The following is a 26612-nucleotide window of genomic DNA, read 5'->3' as shown; positions in this document are numbered from 1 at the left end:
AAATTGAGGGGTGGTAGATATAGGACAGATGTCAGAGGCAGTTTCTTTACTCAGAGAGTAGTAGGGGTGTGGAACGCCCCGCCTGCAACAGTAGTAGACTCGCCAACTTTAAGGGCATTTAAGTGGTCACTGCATAGACATATGGATGAAAATGGAATAGTGTAGGTCAGATAGGCTTCAGATGGTTTCACAGGTCGGCGCAACATCGAGGGCCGAAGGGCCCGTACTGCGCTGTAATGTTCTATGTTCTATGTCAGAGGTAGGTTCTTTACACAGAGGGTGGTGGGTGTGTGGAATGCACTGCCAGCAGAGATGGTGGAGTCAGAGTCATTAGGGACATTTAAGCGACTCTTGGACAGGCACATGAACAGCAGTAAATTGAAGGGGTGTAGGTTAGGTTGGCCTTAGATTAGGATAAATGGTCGGCACAACATTGTGGGCCGAAGGGCCTGTAGTGTGCTGTACTGTTCTATGTGCTATATTCTATCTATGTTTATGATGATACAAAAGTCTAGATTTTCTTATCTTGTTAATCCATTTTACTGTCGTAACTTGAACTACCAGGATAAATATATCGGCTGGTGTTTAAATACTCTGGCATTTTGTCCACTTTCACATCTAATCCTTTTACTGTTATTATTTCAAATATTTGGGTGATCAAACTATTCATTGACCATTACTCTCTGCTTCCTATTATTTAGCCAATTTCACATCCATGTTTCTACTGTTCCTTTAATTCCACAAGCTAAAGCTTTTCTAATGAATCTGTTGTGAGAACTCTGGCTCTGAATCAAATGCATTCTGAAAATCCACGTACACCACATCAAGAGCATTACCCTCATCAACCCTCCCTGTTACCTCCAAAAACCCCAGCAAGTTAGTTAAACCCTGTTTCCCCTTTAGAAACCTCCTGCATGTTTGGATGTCAGTCACGACGTGTTAGTTTATTTAATTTCTCCCCCATTTCTTCCAATTTCTATTCTGGTCCATATTGTAGGTTAATTGAGAATTTAGATGAAGGAACATTTCTAGGTGAAAGCTCATTGTTTTCCATTGGGCTACCTCATGGGCTACGTCAAGTAAACTTTAGCAGTAAAAGGGGTTGAAATTTTAATTGCCAGGCATGCTTTCTCGGCAGATTCTTGGAAGGTGTGAATTTACCTTGCCTGACCTCATGAGGCCATTAGCTTCTTCCTGCATTGTCTTAGCTATACTTATGGTGATTGAGTTGTCTCATTTACACTTCATTATCTCATTGATGACTCATGTCCTAGTCTACTTCCACTTGTTTCCTGGTTAGGTCTGCATTGGTACCCTGCAGTGGTGTATGCATCTACTCATGTGACAACCTACCATAAACATTCTGTGTTTTTTGTTTCAAAAACTACTTTCATTTATATAGCAACTTTAACATAACAGAACATTCTGAGGCACTTCGCAGAGGCATTATGAACAAAATATGGCAGCAAGCCACGTGAAGAGATATTAGGAAAGTTGACCTAAAGCTTGGTTTAAGGTTTTAAAGGAGACCAATTAGTTAGATAGACGGAGAAGGTTAAGGAGGAAATTCTAGAATGCAAAAGGCTGGAATCGGACGAATGAGGTATCATGGATGAGGTTTTCAGTCGCAAGCGAGCTGAGGCAGGGGAGGAGTCAGGCTCTGTTATGGAGGTAGAAGTAGCTGGTCTTAGCACTGCGAATATGTGATTGGAAACTCATTTCAGAGCCAAGTTATTATTATTATATGACACCATCTTTGCAAACAGTCAGTTCAGCAGCAGACAGTTGCTCAGAGAGTGATGGAGTCAGTGGCTTGGAACAGAGTGTGTGGCGGAGACAAAAGAATAGTTTTCTCTTCCCAATATTCAATTGTAAGAAATGTCAGCAATCAGATAATGATGATACCAGCCTCTTTAGGTTGCTGTAGGCTCTTGCAGTAGGCAGGGTTCCAAGAAAAAGTATTTCTGACTCTGATTTCACCCAACACGTTAAAATGAAATGCACCTGGGACATTATACTGAGGTCAACACTCCTGACATCTGAATGCCATCCCTCCCATTCCGGAAACCGGGATTAGAATGTCTGTATTAAGACCATCTCAACAATTTATTAATATAAAATTAGAATACCCAATTTTTTTTTTCAAATTAAGGGGCAATTTAGCGTGGCCAATCCAACTAATCTGGACATTTTTGGGTTATTGGGCTGAAACCCACGCAGACATGTGGAGAATGTGCAAACTCCACACAGACAGTGACCCAGGGCCAGGATTCGAACCTGGGTCCTCAGCGCCGCAGTCCCAGTGCTATCCACTGCGCCACATGCCGCCCGTTCAACTATTTTTTAAATTGTTTCTCTGGATGTGGTTGTTGCTGGCAAGGCCTCATTATTCCACATTTCCATTTTCCCCAAGCAATTACTTTCCCAACCGAGTGGCATTCAGAGTTGACCTCAAAGTGTGCAGGCCAGGCAACATACTGGTGGCAAATTCCCTTTCCTGAGAAATGTTAATGAAGCAATCCGGCAATTTAATGATTACATTTCACCAGTACTCATCCATAAATCAGAAGATTTGCTAAATTCAATTTTACAGTTTGTGAATGTGGATTGTGAACTTGCAGAGTTAATTGTAGACTAAAATGCCAAGCTGAAACCACAAAAGAATAAGGGCAATGATAGCTTTACACCCCACCCATTATTACAACATTGAAGTTAACAGCGAGTAATATTAAAGTGGATGTGAAACCAACATTCCTTTGGTTTCCAGCCTGATGCCTGAACTTAAAATTAACTCCCACCATCTCTGGCTTGTTAATCTAGTGCTATAGAAATTAAACCACCCTCCCTTTCAACCTTAAATTGCACCAATACAAAACCTCAAAATTGACTTTAAAAAAAAAATTCCATGAGTAGTAAAGTCTTTCAGGAATATTTCATAGCAATTCAGAAACCTATAAACAGGAATGCAGTGAAAATGTGGAAAAAATGTAATGTGTATTTAGAGGTGCAGAAGGACTGAAAGATAATGCATTCACCTGGACTGAATTTTGTTGGATGGTGGAGCTTTTATGGAAGATCAGAGGCATTTGAGGTGCTCCCCAGCTATTTATTAGGTCTGTCATGCTGTTAAGTAGTTGCCATCAAGGCTCCCATCCTTTTAAGGGATGAGATCTGATTTCCGAGTTGCTGGCCAATCAGAGAGTCAATCGCTCTTCAATCCCTGCAGTCTCACCTGGAAAAATGGCCCCTGTTGGGATTGCAGCAGCTGAGAGATGCAGCAATAGACGCCGCCCCGCAGCAAGGTGAATGGGTTTAGGCGGTTGCTGAGACCACTCAGGCAGGCCCTGGCGAGAGACACAGCAAGGGACATGGGTACAGAGATAGACACTGATTTTGGGGGCCACTCCAAGAGCAACAGAAGAACCCTCAGAGCAACAGCCTCAGGCAGGCTGCCCACATCCCCATGTTATGGAGTGCACACCCATCTCAGGAAAAATAGCAGCAGTGGTCAAAACAGGCCCTTAATTAGCCAGTGAAGTAGTGCAAGTGGCCTCTGTGTGGCAGGGTCATCCTCCAGCTTGCCTATTGCTGGTAAAATGTCATGATGACAGGAATAACAGTGCACTCCAACTCTAGTCTTCTCTTGGCATGTTATGAGCCTCCCAGCCTATGCCTGGATGGCTGGTGAAATCCAGCCCACTGAGTCTCTCTGCTTCCTTAAAAGAATGTACTTTCTCCAAAGTTCCAAGCATGTAATCCACTCTGCGCTGAACCAATAATTGCACATTTGATTCTTCGCTTTGCTCACTGAGATAATTTCAGGCATTGTTGCTCGTTATGCTCTCTCCTTAATTGGCTCTGTTTATGGTGGTTAATATGGTCACCGTCCTTAATTCTAATTACATTTGCTCAAGAGTCGCCAGGTATCTTTCCGATACCGCCACAAGTTTCAAAACCGAATACTGATCAAAGACTCAATACACCAGTTAGTAAGTTCAAAACCAATACTTATTTATTTACACACAGTCAATTATACTCGTGCACAAACTCTACTAACTAAACTATCACTACTACTAAAAGCCTATACTTAGCTTCGGGTGCCCACTCAGTCAGAGGAACAATGGCCGTTGTCCGGTTCTGAGGCTGCTGGCATCGAACTTGTATAGAATAGTAGCTAGGAGCATCTATCTCGTAGCGTGCGTTGACTTTGGATTTACTTGTCTGGTGCAGCTGCTAGGCAGGTCTCTCACTGCTAAGAGCCAAGGCCAAGAAGAACGATTCTGTCTTGGGGGCTTCTTTTTATACCCCCAAAGGGCTTTGCATGCTTTTGGGCGGGCCTTGAACTTGGCCCCAATTAATTGGACCATATCCTAATCATCGTTATTGATTTTCTCCAATAAAGGGGTGGCTGCTCTGATCGCTGGGCGGGCCCTAGGTGACCGTTGGCCTGTTTTTGTTTTAGTCTCCACTGGCGCCGGGGTGTCTGCTCTGGTATCGTTTGCTTAAATGTTTCTCTTTTGTCCCCGGAGATAGCTCATTACTATGCTAAAGGCTTTGCAGTATCGGTCTTGTCTGGGAGCTGCAAACTTCAATCCAAAGACAAACCTTGCACCTGCTTGCTTTCTTAGCATTGTCCAATTTTCCCTTCATTCTCTGCAAGTGTCCATTTTGTAATTGGGCGTGGCCATCCCAAGTGGCTATAGCATCCACTCCCATATTTAGAAATGTCCTTATTTGATTATTCATATTATGCAAGGTCAGCATTTATTTCCCATTCCTAATTGGTGGTGAGACGCCTTTTTGAGCTGCTGTAGATCTACATGTGCTGCAGATGCACCCACAGAGCTGTTAGGGAGAGAGTTAAAGGATTTTGAACAAATGGCAGCGGAGGAAAAGTGATATATTTCCAAGTCAGGTGACATGTGATTTAGAGTGGAATTGTAGGTGGTGATATATGCCTTACACCTGTTACACTTTCTCTTCTAAGTGGTAGAGGTTGTGGATCTGGTCGGTTCTGTTGAAGCAGCCTTGGAAAATTGATGTAGTGCACATTGCAGAGATTAAATAGGAGTGGGGCTGCAGTGTAGAGGGGGGATGGTCGGGGTAGAGCAATGAAACGGACTGCTTTGTCAGAGTGGTAATGCTTTGCCCTGAGTGGTAATCATCGTCAGTGGTAGTCAGGTGGTCGGGGGTGGCATGTGGGTGTATTTGGGAAGTCAGGGGAGTAGTCAGTATGTAGATGGTAATTGGGTGGTTAGTTAGGAGATGGGGGTAGTTGGAGGGTTAGAGGAGGTTAGTCAGGGAGGTGGAGGCTAGTGGGGGGTGGGGTCAGTACAAAGTTATCCAGGAGTTAGAAGTAGTATTAGTCCTAATTTTATTGGGTAACGATTCTATTAAGTAAGTGGGAACCTTCCGAAGTCTTCAACTTTAAATCAACAATTTGGAGGATGTTACGACATGCTAGGCAAGTGTGTGGGAAATTACACCCCCACTTGTCCTGGAGTCACAATACAGGTGAATTAACCAATTATTCTTATAAAAATATCCAAAATCCTTGGCCCTTTGCAGTCCAATAATTACAGTCACCAGGTTTGTAGGTTTAAACACAATGACTGTTTATTTATAATTACAACAAATATGAAATATGCAGTGAATACAGCTGCTTAATATCAAGCTCATACCTGACTCCCCCTTTAACTGTCCCACCCTCTATCCACACACACAGGCAAGACAGACAAACACAGAGGTGTGGAAAGGGGCAAATATAATAAGTACTAAGGTCAAAAGATAAGGGTATTTGCTTCAGATGACGTGATCTTCATAGTATAAGTGTGGTTTGACATCTCCGGTTTACAGTCTGTGATGATCTTCCTTGCAGCTAGCAAATTCTCACTCACAACCTTTTCAGAAGAAATTAATTGGGTACTCTTAATTTTTAAAAAAGAGAATGACATTCAGACCTACTGGAGACAGAGAGAATCCCCACAGTGGCCGTATGGAGCGAATTTAGCTGGATCTATTCGAAGAGAAATAGTTGGAATCCTCCACCCAGACTGCAGAAACAAAAGTGAAACTAAAATGGAACCCTGTGGCTCTGAGAAACATTTCAAAGGGAGATGATCCAATCACCACCTGTTACCACACAGAGCACAGTCTTTTGGGCCAATCCATTGGCCACCAGTCACACCAATCAATCCGGGTCATCGCTGATGTCAGTCTAAAACAGCACAGCATTCTGGATCTTTCTGTTTGAATTAAAGGCTGTTTACAGGCTTCTTTGTCTTAAGGTCAAAGGTCCATTAAACATCCATGGATCAAAAATGTAACAGCAGAAATAAAAGAAAGGGGAAATAAGGGAATAAATAGGAAGGACTCCTACATATTTCTCCCCGAAAATAGTGAAACTTCAGGGCACAGATGTTTAGTATGAGGCATGCAAGACATAAATCACAAACACATACCCATCTAAACCACCCCCTTATGCAAGTCCCCTTCCCGGTCTCCTCATTGGTAACTAGCCAGTCTTTAAATGGGTGACAGAACATCCACGATCACATTATCCTTTTCGGGATATAATTGAATTGTTGTAATAACAAACTCCGACCAAATAGTCTTGTGTTCCGGGTTTTAAACCAGTTTGTCCTCCAACATGGCCATCAATCTCCCAAACTCTATTTGGTGTTCTGTGGACCACAGCGGTTTTGTCTGTTTCTGCAACATATCCAACATGCATTGTATTTCAGTCTCTAACTGAGCCAGTTGCTATGATTTTAGTTGAGACAGATGTGGCTTTATTTGTTTAGAGCTTCTTTTGAGTAGTTAACAGAGTGCCCCCTGGTGTTTCCCTACACCTCTGCCTATACTCTTTCTGTCTCTTGTGTAGTGCAGTAAGTCTTTTCTGATTGTCCGATGGGTATTTAACCAAATTTCGAGGATCTTCCACAGTCAAATTACACCCAGTATTGTCAGTGCTGAGGGAAATATTGGGTTCATTTTTAACCAATAAACACTCTTCAACCCTTCTACCTTTACATTCCCTCTTTTCAGTTAGTTGGCTACCTTCAGCAACAAGTGCAGCTGAGGGTTCAATCCCCTCAGAGTTGGTTTACTTTATATGCATCAACCTTTGTATTACAGTTTTGACTTCCTCATCTGAGTTTTCATAATCACAGCCTTTATTCCCATTTGGTCATATGGACTGAAACAATTTGCACTTTCCAGATTTCAATTGTTCCTATTTACTTTCAGAATCGGGGATGGCACATCTTTGGTGCCACAAACTTTCTGGTTGTTGTTAACAAACTACATGATTCTCCATCCACCTTCCTCTTAATTTTCAAAAGGAATTGATTACTAATTACTTCACCTCCTTTGCTACCTGTTTCTGTTACCTCAGAGGTATTGTGGACCTTGAAAAGCATCATAGAATCCGTAGTGCAGAAGGAGGCATTCGGCCCATCAAGTCGCACCGAACCTTCGAGTGAGCTACCCATTTACACTCCCCCTTCCACCCTGCCCTATCCCTGTAACCCCATAACCTAACCTGCACATTCCTGGACACTAAGGAGCAATTTAGCATGGCCAATCCACCTAACCTGCACAGCTTTGGATGTGGGTTAATCAGCCGTTCACTTGGTATCACTTCACAGTACTTACTGTCCTCTTCCTGACTAATTGATGCCATGCTATCTGTATAATTTCCTGGGAAATATTTGAACCTAAAGTTAATGGCAATGAGCTTACTACAAGAGGCTGCAACAAATTACTTTTTGAAAAGTCCAAGTAACTTTCTTCTTCCGGTTTTCTGTCTTCTTTACTAGCTTTGGAAGAATTAAGTGCCACTTGTTCAGATTAGTTAGTGATGGGTCTATTTGGTAACAGCTGTTTATCATTACCTCATAATCAGAACTGAGATCGAATTTAAAACTTTAATCTGACTCTTAACACTGTCATTACTATTAAATTCAGACTCCTCTTTCTTAAGGTCACTTTGAGTCTTACAGCACTCAGAATCTAGTTCACTACCACTGTCACTTGATATGTGATCAACATCTTTTGACATTTCTTTCTTTGAGTCACTTACTGTTCAATGTGTTTTCCTAACTCCCACACGCCCTTCCATTGGCAAGTCATGTGCTATCTGCAGTACTTCCCTCAGATTCTCGGTAATCTTGCGTGAAACCACAACCTTCACGCCTGCCAAATGATTCCGCAAAAGTAAGTCTACTCCTTCCACTGGGAATTCCTTAACCACTGCAACAATTATTGGACCTGACACTAAATCACACTGCAATTGTACTTTATACAATGGAACAATTTCCACCTATCCCATTCACTACTACCTCAGCTTTCATTGAGCTCTCTGGAGGGGGGAAAATAAATCCTTCTCCAGTACTGAATTAGATTAGCCCCTGTGTCCCTTCAGATAGTTAAAGGTTTGGCTACATTAATTGAGGAAAATGGGGTGACATTTCTCTCAGACAAAAACCCGGCATATCTCTCATCTACCTCATACCTCACATCTGCTCCCACAGCAGTCTCCAAAGGTCTCAGGTCTCCAAAGTCCAGTTTGGATTTGGATTTTGTTGAATTTGGATTTTGTTTATTGTCACGAGGTACAGTGAAAAGTATTTTTCTGCGAGCAGCTCAACAGATCATTAAGTGCAGGGGAAGAAAAGAAAAGAAAAATATACAATAGTGCAACACAAGGTACAAATTGTAACTACATAAACATCGTCATCAGGTGAAGCATACAGGGGTGGAGTGTTAATGAGGTCAGTCCATAAGAGGGTCGTTTAGGACAGTGTTCTTCAAACTTTATTTCCGGGGACCCATTTTTACCAACCGGCCAACCTTCGGGACCCAACCCGGCCGACCTTTGCAACCCATGCTGGCCGACCTTCACGGCCCACGCCAGTCGCCCTTTGCGACACCTTGTTTGCTGCTGACAAAAATAGAGGAAATGGTTTTGGGTCTCTTTGGCTCTCGTACACACTTCTCTAATGGAACCTGTTGGATGAATGTGAAGCCTTCCGGTGTCGGAAAGTATGGAGTCTCCAACTATCCAAAGTTCTGCATTTTTTTCCTGTAAAATTTTATCAAATAAACCCTTGTAAAAAAAAATAAAATGAATAAAATAAATGGAAAAAAAAATTAAATTAATAAAATAAATGAATAACCCTCCCACCCCGAAATTGTAAAACAAAAAGCTGCGTCCGTTTAAAAAAAAAAAGCGGGCGCACTGCGTATGCGTGCCCGATCATCGGCGCGCATGCGCAAAATGTGCAGTACGTGAATAAATAAAATGAATAAAATAAATGGAAAAAATAAAATTTAAATTAATAAAATAAATGAATAAAATGAATAACCGCCCCCCCCCCCCAAAATTGTAAAACAAAAAGCTGTGACCGTTTAAAAAAAAAGTGGCCGCACCGCGCATTCATGCGCATGTGTGCCCGATCATCGGCGTGCATGCGCAAAATGTGCACTGCATGCGCAGTGTGGCTGCATTTGTTTTACATGTTCCGGCCATTTTGAAGGCCGCTTGCAGCTGCCGATATTAACACCCACAGGTCACGCCCCCGAGTTTGACAATGCCTGGTTTAGGAGTCTGGTAACAGCGGGGAAGAAGCTGTTTTTGAGTCTGTTCATGCGTGTTCTCAGATTTTTGTGTCTCCTGCCCAATGGAAGAATTTGGAAGAGTGAGTAAGCCGGGTAGGAGGGTATTTGATTATGCTGCCCACTTTCCCCAGGCAGTGGGAGATGTAGATGGAGTCCATGGATGGGAGGAAGGTCCATGTGATGGACTGGGCTGTGTTCACGACTCTCTGAAGTTTCTTGCGGTCCTGGGCTGAGAAGTTGCCATCCCAGGCTGTGATGCAGCCAGATAGGATGCTGTCTATGGTGCATCTGTAAAAGTTAAAGTACAGTCTGCCCTGCAGTATTCTCCAACATTGTCCCCTTTTCGGAATCCTCTTTATGATCTGCCCACAAGTCCTACAGGCTTTCCTTGTAACTTCCAACATGCTGAACGAACCTGTCCCACTTTATTACAATGGTAACACCTGGCTTCCTATTCCCACTTCCCCCCTCAGAACCTTCCATGTTGGTCTGAGGAGGAGATCTCGGAGCATTCCCAATTATCCATTACTCACCTTCGTTAGCTGCCTTCCTTTCACTCTCCCACTTCCTACCCTTTTCAAAATTAATGGGTGATGGAACAAAGGTTTAAATTTATGGACTAGCTCATAATCATCAGCCATAATTGCTGCCTGCCTAGCAGCCTTCACCCTCTGGTCTTCAGCATGGGTTCTTACTGCAGGAGGTAGGGAATTCTTGAATTCCTCTAAGAAAATGACCTCTCTGAGAACCTCATCGGTAGTTTCAACTCCCAATGCTTGTACTCACTTATCAAAATATTTCTGCTTAGCCCTTTCAAATTCTGCACAAGCCTGTCCCAGCTGTGCCCTTAAATTCCAAAACGTTTGCCTACGTGCTTCAGGGACCAATTTGCATGCATCCAGAATCGGCCTTTTTACTACGTCATGATTCTTAAACTCCCGGTCTGACAGGAAAGCATAACCTTCCTATGCCCACCCCGTCAGTTTAGTCCTCATGGATAATGTCCACTTTTCTCTTGGCCACTCTATTTGGATTGATATTTTCTCAAAAGCCCTAGTGGAACTCCAGTGTTCGCCATGGAATAAGTGGTTACACATTTGGTGGCTCCTGCTTGAGGTGAAATTGTTTGGTCCTTTTCACCTGATATGTGGTGGTGGGGAGGGGGGGGGGGGGGGGGGGAGAGGGGGGTGCTGGTGCAAAGTGCATGAACAGTGAAGGATAGAAATTCTCCGGTAGTGCCTGTTCATGGCTTATCAAATGAGTGTAACATTCAAGAGGCAGCAGTCTGGCTGGGAGGACTTTTGAAGTGCGACAGAGGGAAAGATGGTGGAGGGCCCTGGGGCATTGTTGCCTGCCCAGTGGTCTACTGAGCAATTTGTGGATTTCCTGAACGTCAAGTTCCAACAAGAGAGGAAAGAGGCCTAGGAGGACCTGGCTAAGGTGGCGGAGCTAATCAGGGTGGCTATTGAGAGAGTGGAGCAAAGGCCAGAGGCACAGAGCTTAGCGCTCCAGAAGGTAGAGGAGTCGGTGATGGATCATGAGGACCGGTTGGAGGCAGAGATGGTGCTCATGGCAGAGGGCAAGAAGCAACTGGGGGACAAGGGTTTGACTGCTGTATAGACAGTGTTCGGACTAACAGGGTCAGCTCGGGGTATTTTGGGTTGCATGGGGAATGAAGCAGATGTGTGCACTCTCCATGCTGCTCTTTGCCCTAGCGATTGAGTCACTGGCAATGCCGCTTAGGGTCTCGAGGGGGTGAAAAGATATTGTGCCGGGGGAGGGGTTGGAGCACTGAGTCTCTTTCTACGCCGATGATGTTCTGTTGTACATTTCGGACCGGGTCGTGAGCTTTGATAGGATCGTGGGGAGTTTGGCCTCTTTTCAGGATATAAGCTTGTGTAGAATTTACAGTGCAGAAGGAGGCCATTCGGCCCATCGAGTCTGCACCGGCTCTTGGAAAGAGCACCCTACCCAAGGTCAACACCTCCACCCTATCCCCATAACCCAGTAACCCCACCCAACACTAAGGGCAATTTTGGACACTAAGGGCAATTTATCATGGCCAATCCACCTAACCTGCACATCTTTGGACTGTGGGAGGAAACCAGAGCACCCGGAGGAAACCCACGCTCACACGGGGAGGATGTGCAGACTCCACACAGACAGTAACCCAAGCCGGAATCGAACCTGGGACCCTGGAGCTGTGAAGCAGTTATGCTATCCACAATGCTACCGTGCTGCCCTAAATAATGAGATATTCCCAATTGATGCTCAGGGAAAGGGGAGGAGTTTGGGGAGGCTGCCGCTTTGGCTGATAAAGGCGAGTTTTTGTTATCTTCGGTTACAAGTGGACAGGAGTTGGGCCCATCTGCATAAGTTGAATTTGGCATGGTTGGTGGAGAGAGTGAAGGTGAACTTTAAAGCTGGGATATGCTGCCATTGTCGTTGACTGGTCGGGTCCAGACAGTCAAGATGATGGTGTTGTTGAAGTTTTTGTTTGTGATTCAGAACATTCCATCTTTGTGCCCAAATCTTTTTTTTAGGATGGTTATTGGGATGATTAGAACATAGAACATTACAGCGCAGTATGGGCCCTTCGGCCCTCAATGTTGCGCTGACCCGTGAAACCATCTGAAGCCTATCTGACCTACACTATTCCATTTTCATCCATATGTCTATCCAGTGACCACTTAAATGCCATAGAACAAAGATTCTGAGGTTGATGTCAGTGGGTAAGGCTCTGGGGGCTAGGAGGGTGTTCTTAGAGAGGGAATGACTGGGGGTTAGCGCTGCCAAACTTGCAATGCTATTATTGGGCAGCAAACATTGCAATTGGTCAGAAATGGGTGGTGGAGGAGCGGTCGGTGTGGGGGCGAATGGAGGAGGTCTCATGTAAAGGGACTAGTTTGAGGGCCCAATTGTTGGTGCCCCTTCCGTTCTCGCCGGCAGGGTACTCCACGAGCCCAGTGGTGGTGTCAGCGTTGAGGCTGTGAAACCAGTGCTGGCAGCATTTTACAATGGAAGGCATGCCTCTGTGGGCACCTATTTGTAACAATCGTAGGTTTCCCCCAGAGGGTTGGATGCGAGGTTCTGGGGGTGGCGGCAGGTGGGGATTGAATACTTTAGGGATTTGTTTGCTGGAGGGAAGTTCGCAGACCTGGAGGAGCTGGAGGGAACTTATCAGTTACCAAAGGGGAATGGGTTGAGGTATCTGCAGGCTAGGGACTTCATGAGGAAGGAGGTGGCTTTGTTTCCCGGCACTGCCACCCCCAGTGCTGCACAATAAACTCCTATCTGATGAGGAAATAGGATAGGGCAGGTTCTCGGATATATATGGGTGGCTGTTGAAGAGAAAGAGTGCCCTGGTGGAGGAAGGTAGCTGTAAGTGGGAGGAGGGGCTGGGTGGGGTCCTGGGGGCTGGAGTATGGAGTGAGGCTTTGCAGAGGGTTCATGCACCCTTGTTGTGCAGTTCTAAGTGGTACACAGGGTCCATATGACAGTGTGCAGGATGAATCATTTTCTCCTGTGATGGAGGATAGGTGTGGGCAGTGTTCAATAATTACAGTCACCAAGTTTGTAAGTTTAAACACAATTGCTGTTTATTTATAACAAGAACAAATATGGAATGTTCAGAAAATACAGCTGCTTAATGACTCCCCTTTTAACTGCCCCAGCCACACACAATGCAGACAAACACAAGAGGGGTGGAAAGGGGTAAAACAATAAGGATTAAGGTCAAACAATAAGAGTCCTTGCTTCAGCAGATGAGTTCTTTATTGCACTTTCTTCACAGTATGAGTATGGATTAAAGTCTCTGGCCTACAGCCTGTAATGATCTTACTTACAGTTAGTAATACTTTACTCACAGCTTTACCAGGAGAGGCCCCTGACTTCACATCAGCCTATTTTGCAGAGAGTTATCAGATTCTGGATCAACGCTTATATCAGCCTTTTCTGCAGGGAGAATTGTTTCCCACCATGACCTTTTGGAGAGAATTAGTTGGTTATTTCTGGAAAAAACAGAGTGAGAAAAATAGTTGCCAAAGTGAAACTGAAAGCTCTTTACATCTCTGAACCATTTCAGTGGGCTCAGAAATAATCACCACCTGTTATCGGACAGAACATCTCCTTTCAGGCCAATTCATTGGCCACCAGCCAGATCAGTCAAACCGAGTCATCACTGATCTTTCCTGCTACTGAAATCCTTTGCTTGCTTTAAAGGCATAGGCCACTCACAGGCTGCTTGAATTAAAGTGACAGGCTGTCTTCATGACACATGACCATAAATCATCCATGGATCAAAAATGTAATGGCAAAAATAAAATAAGGGAGAAAGAAGGGAATAGATAGGGAATTAACAGGAACAACAGGAAGGACCCTTACAAGGCTTTCAGACAGTAATTTCCCAATAGGTGTTGAAACGACATGGGCAATTCTCACACAGTTCTTGCATTGAGACTTCTGAGGAGTTGCCCTGTTCACCTTCTGGGGTATCTTTGGTAGCCTTGTACCTGCATTAAACATGTAATAAACTGATTTAGTTGAATTACTTCTGACTATGTTCAGTACAAATGTACAAAGGGAAAGCAGTTGCCTCAGGCAATGGCTCAATTGCAACCTTTTCTGAACACTTGTAGCTGCTATAACCTTGAACGGAGTTCTCCTCGCCTGTTGAATTGTAGATCTTCTTTATTCAACCCTTTGAGACCTTCCTTCGATAGTTCTGCTAGTTCACAGACTCACAGAATGACTACAGCACAGAAAGAGGCCATTCAGCTCATGTCTGCACTGGTTCTCTGAAGGTCTATAGGAGCAATTTAGCTAGAGCTAATGACCAGTCTTCTCTCCATAGCCTTGCACATTCTTCCTTTCCCAATAATAATCCAATTCTTTCTTCAAGCCTCCCAGGTTGGACAGGAAACATACTGATGCAGAAAATGTTCCTGAATACACTTGAGTAACCCTTCCCCTCTCTGCACATGCACTGTCACAGTATATTTTGAAAAATTAAAGACACCAGTAGAACCACTCCATAATTCTTGTACCAATCTGTAATTTCCTTGTACATTATTCCTCTACTTCTTTCGGGCAGCACGGTAGCATAAGTAGATAGCACTGTGGCTTCACGATGCCAGGGTCCCAGGTTTGATTTCCCCGCTGGGTCACTGTCTGTCGGAGTCTGCACGTTCTTCCCGTGTCTGCGTGGGTTTCCTCCGGGTGCTCCGGTTTCCTCCCACAGTCCAAGGACGTGCAGGTTAGGTGGATTGGCCATGATAAATTGCCCTTGGTGACCGGAAAGGTTAGGAGGGGTCATTGGGTTACGGGGATGGGTTGGAGGTGAGGGCTTAAGTGGGTCGGTGCAGACTCGATGGGCCGAATGGCCTCCTTCTGCACTGTATGTTCTCTGTTCTAATAGTTTCCCCCTGAGCAATGTAATTACACCTATTTTCTTCCTTAGATTTAACTCCCTGGGTAATCCTCTCTCCAGCATTTCAATGTTCTTCTTAACCAATATGGCCACCCTTCCTCTTTCTTTCCATTCCGATTGTTCCTGAACACCAGGAATACTTAATACCAGTCCTGTGCTTTTTTGAGCCAGATTTCTGTTACAGCTGCTACATCTTATTTCCACAATGCAATCTATGCTTGTAACTCAGCAATCTAATTCACCACCTCCTGCACATTCACATACATGCATAGTAACTCTGATTTAGACTTTACTTTCTCCCTTTCTTTCAACCCACCTAATAACAAATTTCCTGCACTCTCTCTCCCAGTACATTGTGCACCTTGGTGTTCTTCTCTGATATTATCTCCTAGTTTCCACACCGCTATCACGTTAGCTTAGGCCCTCCAGAATTTTACGAGAAAATTGCTCTGCAAGGTCCTGGCTCTCATTCAGTACAACCTGCCTGGTCTGTATCAGTCCCATCTCATCCAGAGCCAGTCCCAATGTTCCAAGAATCTAAAAGTCTCCAACTTGCATCAACTTTCTTGCATTCACCTGCTACCTTTGAAGTCCTGCTTGCTAAGTTCATAAGATATAGGAGCAGAATTAGGCCATTCGGCCCATCGAGTCTGCTCTGCCATTCTATCATGGCTGATATGTTCCTCATCTGTTCCTACAATGCTACAGACCAAGAGCTGGATTGCAAAATCAGCCAGAGAACACATGAACTTGAAGCATGAGTCGGCAATTTAGCCTCCCGAGCTTGGCTGATCCCATCATGGCCTCAACTGCACTGTCCTGCCTGTTCTCCATAATCCTTCAACCCATTACCAATGGAAAATCTGTCTAACTCCTCCTTAAATTGGCTCACTGTCCCTGCATCCATCCCACTCTGCGGTAGCGAATTCCACAGATTCACACCCCTTTGGAAGAAGTAGTTTCTCCTTAAATCTGTTTTAAATTTGCTACCTCTTATTCTAAGATTATGACCTCTCATTTTAGAATCCCCACAAGAGAAACATCTGTTCCATCTACTTTATCCATACCTTTTAGCATCTTGAATACCTCAATTAGATCTCCCCTCATTCTTCTAAACTCTCGAGAGTATAGGCTTTAACTGTTCAATCTTTCCTCATACGAGAAACCCTATGGGCGCGATTCTCCGCCCCCCCACGCCGGGTGGGAGAATAGCGGGAGGGCCTCCTGACATTTTTCACGCCCTCCCGCTATTCTCCCCCTCCCCATGCCTGACCCACGCCACGAATCGCCGCTCACCGTTTTTTACGGCGAGCGGCGATTCTCAAAGGCCGATGGGCCGAGCGGCCGGGCCTTCACGCCCGTTTCACCACGGCAGCAAACACACCTGCTCGCTGCCGTCGTGAAACGGGCGCCAGATGCCCGTTTGGGGCATCCAGAGGCCCGATTGGCACGGGAGCACCATGACTGTGCTCGGGAGGGGACCGGCCCGCGATCGGTGCCCACCGATCGTTGGGCCAGCGTCCAAAACAGACGCACTCTTTCCCCACCGCCAAATTCACAGATGGCAGAAAAATAGGTGGGACAGTAAGTTGCAATGAGGAAATAAGAACCTTATTGATAGAGATAGGTTAGGAGAGTAGGGCAAAATGTGACAGATGGAGTTTAACATGGATAAGTGTGAGGTCATGCATTTTGGTCAGAAAATGGGAAGGCAACGTATTATCTAAATGGGGAGAGACTTTGGGCTGCTCCGATGCAGAGGGATCTGGGTGTCCTTGTGCATGAGTCACAGAAAACTAGCATGCCAGGGCAGCAGGTAATAAGGAAAGCAAATGGAATGTTGGCATTTAGAGCAAAGGGAATTGAATATAAAGGTAAGGAAGTGTTGTTGTACCTGAGAGAGGGTGGGGGGGGAGGGGGAGGGGGGGTTGTGGTGGTGGCAGTTGTGTGTTGACCCTCTGCACAACTAGCGATGCAGGTGGTGGTTTGGTGTTCAGCGGGGACGTCGCATGTGACGCGTGAACCGTGCTGCCACCAAGGCGTCCCCCCCCGGCTGAGGGGCTGGTTGCTAGGCGACAGGGGTTATCCGCTGAGGTCTTGGCTGATGACGCCTATACGGAGGCCTCAGACCAATGCGGAAACACGATACAACGAGGCCCATGCAGCAACCAGGGGTGTGGTGGAGCGCTGCCTTGGTGGCAGCACGGTTCACGCGTCACATGCGACGTCCCCGCTGAACACCAAACCACCACCTGCATCGCTAGTTGTGCAGAGGGTCAACACACAACTGCCACCACCACAACCCCCCCTCCCCCTCCCCCCCACCCTCTCTCAGGTATCAGTGTACACTGCTCCACTTCGACATCACCCTTATCACTGGGTCCAGACGGTATGGCACAACATTGATGGCTGTGTCAGTGGGTGTGATCAGTGCCATGTGGAATGATGACAGCTCGCTCTGCAATGAGCTGTGAGCTCAGAATCGTTAGAGAGAGTCTGACCCATGACAATAGCTGAACCATCCACCTGGGTGGCCGCTGAGTTCGTCACGGACACTCCATCACGTGTCCGCGTGGGCTAGCTGTGGGAGGGGGTGGGGGGAGGGGCAGGGACTGCACACCCAGCACCGAAGTTTCACCGCTCGTCAACCCCAGCGACACTCGGTCACCATCACGATTCCTGTGGCTGTGGAACAATCGCACGGTATTACAAGTAAGGTGGAACAGTGCGTTTAATGTTAACAATAATTTACAGGTGCCCTAGCCCCTACAACTAAACTGGCCTTCACCCATGCCAACTTACTCAGTGTCTCTCTTTGTTGCCTTACGGGCCCTACCACTACGTCTAAGTGATTCCCCAGACGATACAGCAGGAGTGGAGGAGGACTGCTGCGAATCGCCCCCTTCGACTCGTTTCTCCTTCGGCAAGCGTTTCCTGGGGCGACCCGGCCTTGATGGGCCAGACTGCTCTGCGGGCGTCTCGGGTGACGTTGTGCCACCCTGCTCTGCCTGCTGCCCACCCAATGCACCAGGGATGGGACGGGGGGAGGCCGAGAATTCCGGGACGTCCCGTGATAGAGTTAATGGGACGGGCCCCGAAATCTCCTCCTCCCTCTGGGAGCCCGGTGGCCCCCGGGCCTCACTTTGGGACAGAGGTGCGAGCGGGGAGGTGCCCCGTCGTGCCACCAACACCTGGCGCTGCCAGTCCTGGAGGCCTGCAACGGTATCCATCAGGATCCGAAGGTTTGCAGAGACGGAGTCCAGGGAGTTAGACATTCCCGCCAGGGACTGTGCGATCTCAACCTGTGAGTGCACGACGCCATCCAGCACGTGTGGCAGGTGGTTGATGCTCTCCACGACTGACTCCTGGGACTGTGCCATCGACTGCTGTGACTGTGCCATGGCGTGCTGCGACTGGGCCATGACCTGCTGAGACTTGGCCAAGGCCCGCAGCGTGCCGGCAATATCGTTTTGGCTCGGGCGTATTGCTGTCTGTGAGAGGGCAACCCTGTCCAGGGCCGAGGATGACGCTTGCACATTAAGCCCAACGCCTTGCATAACCTGACCCATTGCCTCCACCGTGGATGCCACCCGTGCGGTGTCGGCCTGGGTTGCTGACATGAGAGGCACCACTCCCTGCTCGTGGACGCGGTTCGACTCCTCTAACAGCGTCTGCAGAGTCTGGAAGACAGCCCTCATCCCGTCATTGTGTCCCTGGGTTTCTTGATGCATCGGCTGTGCGGGTGGGTTGAGAAACTCCAGGAACTCGGAAAACATCTGGGAGCCAGCTGGATGCTGGGCCTGGCCTCCGCCAGTCCAGGCCTTTGGCTGCTCCGACCTCCACCTGCTGTACCTGCTCAGCTGTGATGTGCGACCCAGACTGTGACCCAGGAGCCTCATCACTAAATAGGCCCGCCGGGGTGAGTGTCTCTGGAATGGTGGATGGTGTGGGAGATAGCAGTGCTGCAAGCTCGAGGTCGTCTTGAGTGGACGCCTCCTCTATGTCATAGGTCCGCTGAGAGGCCGCAGGTCGTTCGTGGGCCATTTCTCTCTCTTGCTCTCTCGCCGCCCTCTGGGCATCCTGCTCCACAGATTCGGTTGGGGAGGATGGGACTCCCCGCTGATTGGGCACCCTCTGTCATGAGGCCCTGGGTGAGTTAGGGGCAGATGCCTGTGTCTGCCTGGAGGCAGACGGCCCTGGTCGTTCAGCATCACGTCCTAGGGAAGAGAATGAAACGGGCTATTTAGAGACGCTCGGCCGGGCGCTGGACGGTCCCAGTGGGCAGGTTGTGAAGGGACAGAGGATGGGGGAGGTGTTCCAGTGGGCAGGGTGTGTGAAGGGACAGAGGATGGGGGAGGTGTTCCAGTGGACAGGGTGTGTGAAGGGACAGAGGATGGGGGAGGTGTTCCAGTGGACAGGGTGTGTGAAGGGACAAAGGATGGGGGAGGTGTCGAAGTGGGCAGGGTGTGTGAAGGGACAGAGGATGGGGGAGGTGTCCCAGTGGGCAGGGTGTGTGAAGGGACAGAGGATGGGGGAGGTGTTCCAGTGGACAGGGTGTGTGAAGGGACAGAGGATGGGGGAGGTGTTCCAGTGGACAGGGTGTGTGAAGGGACAGAGGATGGGGGAGGTGTCGAAGTGGGCAGGGTGTGTGAAGGGACAGAGGATGGGGGAGGTGTCCCAGTGGGCAGGGTGTGTGAAGGGACAGAGGATGGGGGAGGTGTTCCAGTGGACAGAGTGTGTGAAGGGACAGAGGATGGGGGAGCTGTTCCAGTGGACAGGGTGTGTGAAGGGACAGAGGATGGGGGAGGGACGTGTTTGTCATGCAGGGTTGTCTCACTTGTTGCAGCTCCGCCAACCTCGCATTGCGCCATCTTCCGGGTGGCAGATCCCCCAACAAGGTCCAGTGCCCTCTGCTCAAATGTGGTGAGGGGGTGCAGGATGGGCGAACCGCCTCCAGTCTTGTTCCGCTCACGAGTGTTGTGAGCGGTCTTGTCCTGTTGGGGGAGGGGGCATAGGTAGATCATTACAATACGGCAGGTATCAGCAGGCCGTTCAGATACTGGCACAGTTTGGGGTCAAGTTGTAATAAGACCATTGCATCTCTCCAGGGGGGCCAGAGCGCTGGGTCTGTGACTACTTAGTGAACCACCCTCAACTCACTCTGCCCCAATCCACCTCCACCCCCCGTGCCAGGGGGGAGGTGGGTGATTAAGTAAAGGGGGGAGGGATGGTTGTGACCAGGGGGCACCCTCTTGGCACTTACCCTGGCAGCCCTGGTGAGGTCGTGCATCTTTTTCCGACATTGCTTTGCAGAGCGAGGGGTCTGCCCCACAGCACTGACGGCAGCAGCCACCTCACGCCAGGCCTGGCACACCGCGCTGGCAGGGTGGCGATGCCCTCTACACGGGCAGATGATGGCCCTCCTCTGCTCGATTGATTCGAGCAGCGTCTCCATGTCAGCCTCCACGAATCGCGGGGCTGCTCTCCTGAGCTCCGACATCCTGGCCTACAGTTTCTGTGCTCGGCCACGCCTTTTTACCTCGTTGGGCGGCGTCACATGGGCGTGTTCGTGTCGTCGTCGCGTTCCGGCATCATCGCACACGTGATTGACGCGGCCCCGTTCCTAGCCCATTTCCTGGACGTGATTACGTCGGGAACTGGGCCATGTGGGGCCGTCGCAAAATTCGGCCGTTTTCACGGCCAACTTCGCGGTTTTCCGCCGGTGCGGAGAATCGCGCCCCAAGTCTTTCAGTGTCCTAATTCCTTTCTCCTCCCATCTCCAAAAATTTCCATACCACTTCCCTGGCTCAAATCTATGGTTCCCCCGAATCGGCATTTCCCTTCACCCTGCCCCCAACCCAAAGTGCTGGTGAAACTGCCTCCAAATTCTCAATGAAGCGATTACTACCGGACCGCCTGAGTATTTCCCCGGGATCATTGCTGTTGCTAGCGCCTTCAATCCCGAACCCCTACACAAACTCTCCTCCATTCTGACCCACTGGAAGTCAACCCCTCTGACCCAGCTCCGTACCTTCTCCACACTCACCACCCAGTAATAATACACCAGGTTCGGAAGACCCAAACCCCCTGCCTGCCTTCCAAACTGCTCCAGAACTGCCATCAAGTAGCCCCATTCTAGATTGAGCATATCCTTAAACAACTGCCACTGCTCATCAGCTATCCTACTAGCTAGCCTTCTTGTCCAGCCTACATGGGCCAAATCTGTCCTCAAGCCTATGTAATTTTCTTTGTTTAATTCCAGAACGCAAGTGTGGGACTCCACTTTATTGCCCCCAAACTGAACCTTGAATTCTACCATACTATGGTCACTACTCCCTAGTAGATCCTTAGCTATCAGGTCATTAATTAATCCCTCCTCATTACAGAATATTTAATCTAGAGTAGCCTCCTCACTGGTTAGTTCCCCAACATACTGTTCTAAGAAACAATCTTGAATGCATTCAATGAACTCTGCCTCTAGGCTACCCTTGCCAATTTGATTCTTCCAGTCTATGTGCATATTAAAATACCCCTTATTATTGCCATACCTTTCTTGCAAGCATCCAGTATTTCCTGGTTTATACTGTGCCCCACTGTAGAACTACTGTTTGGGGACCTGTAGGTTATTCCTATCAAGGACTTCTTCCCTTTGTTATTTCTGCTCACACTGATTCAACATCTTGATCTCCAGTCTTAATGTAATTTCTCATTACCTGTATAGCACTGATCCCTTTCCTCACCAACAGGGCTACACCACCTCCTTTTCCTTTCAGCCTATCTTTCTGAAATTCTGGAATATTCAATTCCCAGGTCTGGTCTCCTTATAGAACATAGAACATAGAACAGTACAGCACAGAACAGGCCCTTCGTAACCACGTTTCAGTGATCCCCACCAAGTCATACCGTTTTGTTTCTATTTGTGCCGTTGGCTCACTAAGTTTGTTATGAAAGCTTCTTGCATTTAGATCCAAAGCTTTAAATTTGTTTTCATGTTAGGTTTCCCTACTCGTCTATAATTCCTTGGCGCATAAAGACATTCACCTGTTCAATCCCTCACTTTTATTTTCTGGTAACCATCCGCCACATTGCTAACCTGCACTCTTACCTCCTCCTTTAAATTGGGATTTTTAGATTCCCCTACAACTAAACCCTTCCCCTGCACTCCCCTCCCCCATTTTAGTTTAAAGCCCAATCTACAGCTCTCGTTATGCAATTCGCTAAGGCTCTGGTACCAGCATGATTCAAATGAAGACCATCCCTTCAAAACAGGTCCCCTCTTCATCGTCCTGGTGCCAATGTCCCATGAATTAAACCCCATTTCTCCCACACCAATCTTTGAGCCACGCATTTACCTCCTTAATCTTATTGACCCTGTGCCAATCAGCTTGTGGCTCAGGTAGTAATCCAGAGGTTATTACCTGACTGGTTCTGCTTTTTAATTTAGGTCCTAGCTGTTCATATTCCCTTCGCAGAACCTCTGTCCTTCTACCTGTGCCGTTGGTAACTACGTGGACCACGACAACTGGATCTTTATCCTCCCACCCCAGGTTTCTCTGCAGCCCAGATGAAATATCCCAACACAACCTTTGGTCACGGAGAACAGTGTAAATGCCCCTAACTGTACTATCCCCAATTATAACTATATTTCTTTTCTCTCCCCCACTTGAATGGCTTCCTGTACCATGGTGGTGTGGTCAGTTTGCTCATCCTCCTTGCAGTCTCCGCTTCCGCCCACAGGGGGCAAGAATCTCAAACCTGTTAGACAGGGACAAGGGCTGAAACTCCTGCAAAGCCTATCTCCTGGATCCGTTTACTTGCCTCACTCACAGCCACACCCACCTGTTCCTGACCACTGGCCGAATTCAAGTCAGTTAGTCTAATGGGTGTGATTGCCTCCTAAACACAGTGTCCAGGTATCTCTCCCCCTTCCTGATGTAATAATAATAATAATCGCTTATTGTCACAAGTAGGCTTCAATGAAGTCACAGAGAAAAGCCCCTAGTCGCCACATTCCGGCGCCTGTTCGGGGAGGCCGGTACGGGAATTGAACCGCGCTGCTGCCTTGTTCTGCATCACAAGCCAGTTACTACGCCCACTGTGCTAAACCATCCCTAGACACCTTGGGCGGGATTGAACCCACGCTGCTGCCTTGTTCTGCATCACAAGCCAGTTACTACGCCCACTATGCTAAACCATCCCTAGACATCCCTAGACACCTTGGGTGGGATTTTCCCGCAATTGGCGGGATGGCCCACATCGGCGCCAAGAACGGCGTGAACCACTCGGGCATTGGGCCAACCAGAATCCTCCGCACTTCCGGGCCAGCGCCACGCAAACCAGCCCTGAAGGGCCGGCGCGAGATGGCGCATGAGCAGAACCGCAGGCGTGGTTCCGCGCATGTGCAGACCGGCTGGCACGTTCCTGCGCATGTGCAGGGGGGGGTTCTTCTCCGTGCTGGCCATGGCAGAGCCCTACAGAGGCCGGCGTGGAAGGAAGGAATGCCTCTACGGCACAGGCCCGCCCGCAGATCGATGGCCCCCCCGCGCCACCCGAGGACTCCACTTGACGGCCTACCAGCCACGTTCCACCATGTGGGACCATGTTCATTTCACGCTGGAGGAACTGGCCAGGAACTGACGGCCGCTCGACCCATCGGGCCCCGGAGAATTGCCCAGGGGGGGGCTGCTGCCAATGGCCCCTGATCGGTGTGGCGTAAACCCTGCTCCCACCCGAAAACTGGCGGTGGACAATACGGCAGCCAGTGTCAGAGCAGCGGGGCGGGATTCACGCCGCCCCCCCCCCCCAGGGATTCTCCAACCCGGTGGGGGGGGGGGGGGGGGGTCAGAGAATCCCGCCCCATGTGTCTCAGCTTCTGAAGCTCAGTCTACAGATCATCAACTCTGAGCCGGAGTTCCTCAGGTAACCAACACTTACTACAGATGTGGTCACTGGGAACCACAGTGGGGTCCACTAGCTCACAATCATGGAGAAACTGGCCAGGAACTGACGGCCACTCGGCCCATCGGGGCCCGGAGAATTGCCCAGGGGGGGCTGACTGTCCATCTCTATTTTATTTAATTTGTTTTTAAATTGGTTTTTAAATTCTAATTTTTTACTTCATAAGCTCTTTTTTTATAACCTCTCCTTATTACCTCTGTCTAAAAGCAGTTCAAAACCTGCAATAAAGTGGGTTTTCAAATATAACACAGCCTCCCTATTAGCCATTCAAATGGTAGACTTCAATTTCTTTACCCCCCAGTCAGTTTCAGTGAGAGAAAGAGAAAGAGAGAGAGAAATAGAGAAAGAGAGAGAGTGAGAGACGACTGCTTTACCTTCCGGAGCTGCTCCCTGTTTATTTACCGATCAGCTGCTCTCCTCTCCGCTGCTGAAACTAAAGGTCCCAGATCTCTGGTCAGATTTTAACCTGCCTTACCTTCCTGAGCTGCTCTCTGTTTATGTACCGATCAGCTGCTCTCCTCTTCGCTGCTGAAATTGAAGGTCTCATATCCTTAGTCAGAATTTCATGGGATCGAGTCAATGTTGACAAGCCACAGGGCCACTCTCTGCCAACTGTATACTACTGTGCTGTTGCCTCTGGCGGGTCTGTCCTGCCAGTGGGACAGGACACCTCTAGGGATGGTGATGGAAGAATCTACGATATTGGTTGTAAGGTATAATTTTACAAGTAAGACTGTGACAGGTTATTTCTTGCCTAGTCTGTCGGATATCTCGTACTTTTCACGCAAGTCCTGAGATGTTGGTGAGGAAGACTATGCTATTTTGAATGGGTGGGATGTGCCTTTTTTTTCAGTTGCTTCGGTCAATGCCAAGAGATCTGTCCCATTTTATTCTTTTTCAGCTATATTTTGGGTAGTGGTTTGGTAGAACTGAACAGTTTGCTGGGCCATTTCAGAGGGCAGTTAAGTGTCAACTACATTAGTTGGGGCTGGTTTAGCTCACCCGGACAGGCGCCGGAATGTGGCGACTAGGGGCTTTTCACAGTAACTTCATTGAAGCCTACTCGTGACAATAAGCGATTTTCATTTTTCATTTCATTATTCTAGGTCTGGAGTCACTTGTAGGCCAAACCAAGTAAGATTTCCTTCCCTCAAGGACATTGGTAAACCAGTTAGATTTTTACAACATTCCAATTGTTTCATGTCCATCATTATTGTGGTTGATTTATTCCAGGTTTATTCATTAATAAATGTTAATGCCGTTATATTGAATTTTCTGATTGGCATTTCTACATGGTCACCACTTGAGATCTTTTGAATTGAATAGATTCGTTCCCTGCCTCTTAAAGTTCTAATCTCTGATTATTGTGGCTAACACTTATTGATTGGCTTAGCCTCATGCCAGTTAATAGTTACATAGAACATAGAGTGCAGAAGGAGGCCATTTGGCCCATCCCACTTAAGCCCTCACTTCCACCTTTTCCCCGTAACCCAATAACTCCTTCTCACCTTTTTGGTCACTAAGGGCAATTTATCATGGTCAGTCCACCTAACCTGCACGTCTTTGAACTGTGGGAGTAAACTGGAGCACCCGGAGGAAACCTACTCACACACGGGGAGAACGTGCAGACTCCGCACAGAGAGTGACCCAGCAGGGAATCGAACCTGGGACCCTGGCGCTGTGAAACCACTTGTGCTACCCTGCTGCCCTACATGACAATTAATTAGAGAATTCTGTGCTCTCCCATGAACAACCATCCCAACAAGAAGGGATTTAAATGTATAACATGTGGAAGATTGATAACTTTAAAAGGATCAGCATCCGTAATTGCATCTCTTCATTTTTTTAAAAAGCTTTTGTAACTTTCCAACTGTGCATGACATGGCCCCCGGTAGAACTCATCGTTTGTATATTTGTTTCCATCACAATGTTGTCATTTTTTAGGTGGGGTGTCTATGTGAAGAGCAACAATGTTCTATTTTACTGCAGATTAAGTTTTGGCAATTTATTTTTTGTTCTTGTTAGTTTCTTTGGTGGATTATGATTTCTTTCTTGAATCTATTTTATTTACTATCGAATATCTACCAGAAAATAAATTTACAATTAATGTTTGGGTAGCAGTCGCTTGGGATTGGTGGGCCCGATCGCGGGCCAGGCCACCGTGGGGGCCCTCCCCGGGGCCAGAATCCCCCCCCCCCCCCCGAGGACTCCGCATGCCACCCACAGAGCCAGGTCCCGCCGGTACGGACCTGGTCTAATTTACGCCTGCGGGATCGGCCAAAGTTGGGCGGTCACTTGGACCATCGCGGAGTGGAGAATCGCCGAGGGGCGCTGCCAACGACCCCTGACCGGCGCGATTCCCGCCCCCGCCGAAAAACTGGTGCCGTAGAATCCGACAGCCGGCATTGGGGCAGGATTCATGTCCCCCCGGCGATTCTCTGGCCCGGCGGGGGGTCGGAGAATCCCGCCCATTATCTTTGTATGACAGGTTATTACAACCTCTTAATATCTCCAAATATTTATCTGCTAATTAAGTACTTGAAGTGTAGTCACTGTTGTTTCATAAGCAAATGGAGCAGATATGGGGCAAACAGTAGACCACAGG

The 26612-nt window shown here is 47.8% G+C and overlaps 1 protein-coding gene across 3 annotated transcripts in view; it reads left to right on the top strand.

The window, feature by feature from the left end:
* Positions 1–26612, top strand: part of LOC119966000 (androgen-dependent TFPI-regulating protein-like) — a 127583-nt gene that overhangs the window by 37237 nt on the left and 63734 nt on the right. The gene's annotated exons all lie outside the window — the stretch shown is intronic.

This window comes from Scyliorhinus canicula, chromosome 5 (genome assembly GCF_902713615.1).
Source record: "Scyliorhinus canicula chromosome 5, sScyCan1.1, whole genome shotgun sequence".
Taxonomy (NCBI): domain Eukaryota; kingdom Metazoa; phylum Chordata; class Chondrichthyes; order Carcharhiniformes; family Scyliorhinidae; genus Scyliorhinus; species Scyliorhinus canicula.
This window is presented reverse-complemented; position numbering and strand designations above follow the sequence as displayed.